This window comes from Sorex fumeus, unplaced genomic scaffold (assembly GCF_029834395.1).
Source record: "Sorex fumeus unplaced genomic scaffold, SorFum_2.1 ptg000044l, whole genome shotgun sequence".
NCBI lineage: Eukaryota > Metazoa > Chordata > Mammalia > Eulipotyphla > Soricidae > Sorex > Sorex fumeus.
Window position 1 is genome coordinate 29,126,292 of NW_026606101.1, and position 3,900 is coordinate 29,130,191.

At 35.6% G+C, this 3,900-nt stretch overlaps 1 non-coding gene across 1 annotated transcript; it reads left to right on the plus strand.

The window, feature by feature from the left end:
• The first annotated feature begins 531 nt into the window (after positions 1 to 531).
• LOC130030800 (U6 spliceosomal RNA) lies at positions 532 to 638 on the plus strand. The gene has a single exon (XR_008793484.1). It is a non-coding gene; the product is annotated as a U6 spliceosomal RNA (small nuclear RNA).
• The last annotated feature ends 3,262 nt before the right edge of the window (positions 639 to 3,900 follow it).

A 3,900-nucleotide genomic window follows, 5' to 3' on the forward strand; every position in this document is an offset into this window, starting at 1 on the left:
TTCTTTCTAGTAGTTTAAGAGAGTTGGAATTTTCTTGTCTTTTATTTCTCCAGATGAATACTTTTTCTAGTGTGTATCGTGGATCTGTAATTAGAGTAATTTTCTCATGTTCATATTTATCAGTCAACTAAGAACTGCTTTATAACAATTATATGTAAATGTCATTTTATTTATGTTGGTACAAAAAATTGTGAATTGTTCATGCTAAAATACTGTTGTTTATTAAGTAATAATAATCATTAAAATTATTTTTATATTTATCTAGATTTTGGTTAACATATGGAAGGTTTTCCCACAACATATACCTAAAATATGCACATATATAGTATTTCCTACTTTGTTGAGCACTTTGTTCTTTCCACCAGTATATTCATTTACAGCTGTTTTGAACACACACTTTAGGGCTGTTGGAATACAGAGGGAATAAATGCGTGTTGAAGAACCATGATTTAAAAAAAAGGGGTGACCAAAGACACGAGTTAATAATCTTTGAGAAGTGAGAACAGAAAGTACTATAAAAATGTAATATATGTGCTCACTTTGGCAGCAGATGTACTAAAATTGGAACGATACAGAGAAGATTAGTATGGCCCCTGCGCAAGGATGACATGCAAATTCGTGAAGCGTTCCATATTTTTGTAGCTGTTAGAAAAGATGAAATCATGAAATTTACATACAAGTGGTGCTACATGGAAGGTATCATGTTTAGAGAAATGAGTCAGAAAGAGAGGCATAGACATAGAAAGATTGCATTCATCTGGGGAACATAAAGTAACAAAATAGGAGACTAATACCCAAGATTGGCTGAGATTAGTACTAGGAATTTTGCTCCATGGCTTAGAATCAAGCCACACATGCTAGGGGAAAAGGGAGCTCAGATAGAGAAGGGAGCACTAAATAAAGGTGTTGGGAGGATCCTCCCAGGATGGGAGGGGAGAAGCATGCTGAAAGTAGACGATAGACCAAACATGCCTCTTTTGCAAACTACAACACCCAAAAGGAGAGAGAGAACAAAAGGGAATACCCTGCCACAGAGGCAGGGTGGGATGGGGGGGATGAGGGGTGGGAAGGAAACTGGGATCCATGGTGGTGGGAAATGGGCACTGGTGGAGGGATGAGTATTTGATCATTGTATAATTGAAACTCAAGCACAAAAAATTTGTAAGTCTACAACTGTACCTCATGGTAGGGCGTTTGCCTTGCACGCAGCCAACATGGCTGACCCGAGTTCGATTCCTCCGCCCCTCTCGGAGAGCCCGGCAAGCTACCGAGAGTATCTCGCCCACACGGCAGGGCCTGGCAAGCTCCCCGTGACGTATTCGATATGCCAAACACAGTAACAACAAAGTCTCCAATGGAGACGTTACTGGGCCCACTCGAGCAAATCGATGATCAACGGGAGGGCCTTTACTTTATAAAAATTAAAATATTTAAAAAAATGTAATATATAAGTACAATATAGAAGCACAATATAGGTTATCCAGATTACACATTCAATTACATTTAACAGTTACTAATATTGTGAGTCGAGGGATAGCACAGCGGGTAGGGCATTTGCCTTGCACATAGCCAACCCGGGTTCGATTCCTCCACCCCTCTCAGAGAGCCTGGCAAGCTACTGAGAGTATCTCGCCTGCATGGCAAAGCCTGGCAAGCTACCTGTGTCGTATTTGATATGCCAAAAACAGTAACAAGTCTCACAATTTGTTGTGAGACGTTACTGGTGCCCGTTTGATCAAATCGATGAACAACGGGAGGACAGTGCTACAGTGCTACTAATATTGTAAATTGCTTTCTTTAAATCAAATGATTTCTGCTCCCGTAAAAGACATGAATTAACCAAAATTCAGTGACAAGGAGAAAATTTTTATTGTATTCTGTTGCTGCTAATTACTGTCAATAATGTTGCAAAATAATCATAAATTTTCAGAAGTATATTTATTTCTCAGACATCTGTGAGATTATTTGAATATGGACTTGCTCATCTGTCTAGCTATAATCCATATGGATTACTCATCTATTTCTAGGTTGGTGCTAACTCTTTTTGGAGCAAGTTCACTCTTTTTGAGCTTGATAGTTTTCATTGTAATGACTGAGACAGAACCAAAAAGAAGTGCTCAAACATATTTTTAAAATTTTATTATAGCAAAAAATATAAAGAAAGGAAGTTATATGATTAAGATTAGTATTAGGGAGTAGAAAAAATTGCTTTATTCATATGAGAACTTACCGAAAAATTAGCAAATTGACATAACAAAGAACATAAAGGGAGTGATAAAGTTGGCATTAACTAATGCACTTTAGCTAAAGAAATCAATTACTAAATATAAAACACATAATACAACATGAATGGGTTTTGAAATAGCACTTACATAACCCCATTTATGAAACATTAAAATGCACACATTTAAACAGTACTGCAGTCAAATACAAAAAAATAAATGTATTAAACATACTATGATGGTTGTCTTAGGCGAAAGGGAACAATGTATATGATGAAAGAGGTACAAAGAATTATACCACAAAAAATTGTAGGTATTCAAGCACCAATAATAACAGACATTTTCCATTATGGCTGATAGGTTATTCATAAATTCTAATTTTTACCAATTAAAAGCAGAGTCACTGTTCAAAAGAGAATTACTTTCACCTGAGTTCTCTATAATAATGAAAATTATGATAACATTTTCATAATTTTATGAATTATTATGAACTATGAATTATGAGTTTGATTCCTCCACCCCTCTTGGAGAGTCTGGCAAGCTACCGAGAGTATCTAGCCCGCAATGGCAGATCCTGGCAAGCTACCCGCGACGTATTCGATATGCCAAACACAGTAACAACAAGTCTCACGATGGAGACGTTACTGGGCCCGCTCGAGCAAATAGATGAACAACGGGAGGACCGTTACCGTGGCCGTGATGATAAAATTAGATAAATTAAGTATATTAGACAAATAAACTACACTGTTCTTGAAATATATGTAAATAAGATTAATTTTTTTACATTTTAAAACTACATTATGTAGGAATATTAAAATAACTTTGTTTCTAAATTCACCTACACATATATTCACCTGGGTTCTAGTATTAATATTGAAACATTTTGAAAATGCTGAACTTTCATTATTTTTGAGCACTTCAGTAGCATACGTGTTACACAGGTTAATACAGTATGTCAGAATACAAACTTTTAAAAATTCCTTACCCAACGTTTTTTTTCTTAGCCATACAAAATATAGCAAAATAGAGGTTAATAGTTAAAACATACGTGGGAGTATGGAAAGAAGCTAAAAAATAATTGCAAAAATGACTATTATTAACTTTAACATTTTAATAATAACTAAACTGTATATGTATTTCAAGAGTATAGAAATATAATTTTACATATTACAAGCTACTTTGATTCCTCCACCCCTCTTGGAGAGCCTGGCAAGCTCCCGAGAGTATCTCGCCCGCATGGCAAAGTCTGGCAAACTCTCTGTGACATATTTGATATGCCAAACACAGCAGCAACAAAGTCTTACACTGGAGACATTACTGGGCCCCTTTAGAAAATTGGTGAACAATGGGAGGACAGTGACAGTGACAGTGACAGTGACAGATTACAAGCTACAGGCTCCTAGGACGAAAATTCTATCTTAATACAGACTTGATTCAGAAAATGATTCAAAAGTTCTTAAAATTTTGGTGGCCTCTTTCTTTTTCCTGTGAAAGATTCACCTAAAAATAATTTACCATTTTTGGTCAATTGCAAATTAAGTTATTAAATTATTGCAAAGTTCTTAAGAAATGTGAATTGGAGTTCTGTGTATTACAAAAGATAGAACTAATTGATTCACTGAGGAGTGAGAACAGGTGCTAAATAGAATCCATGAGAATTTAATTTTCTTTAGTACCA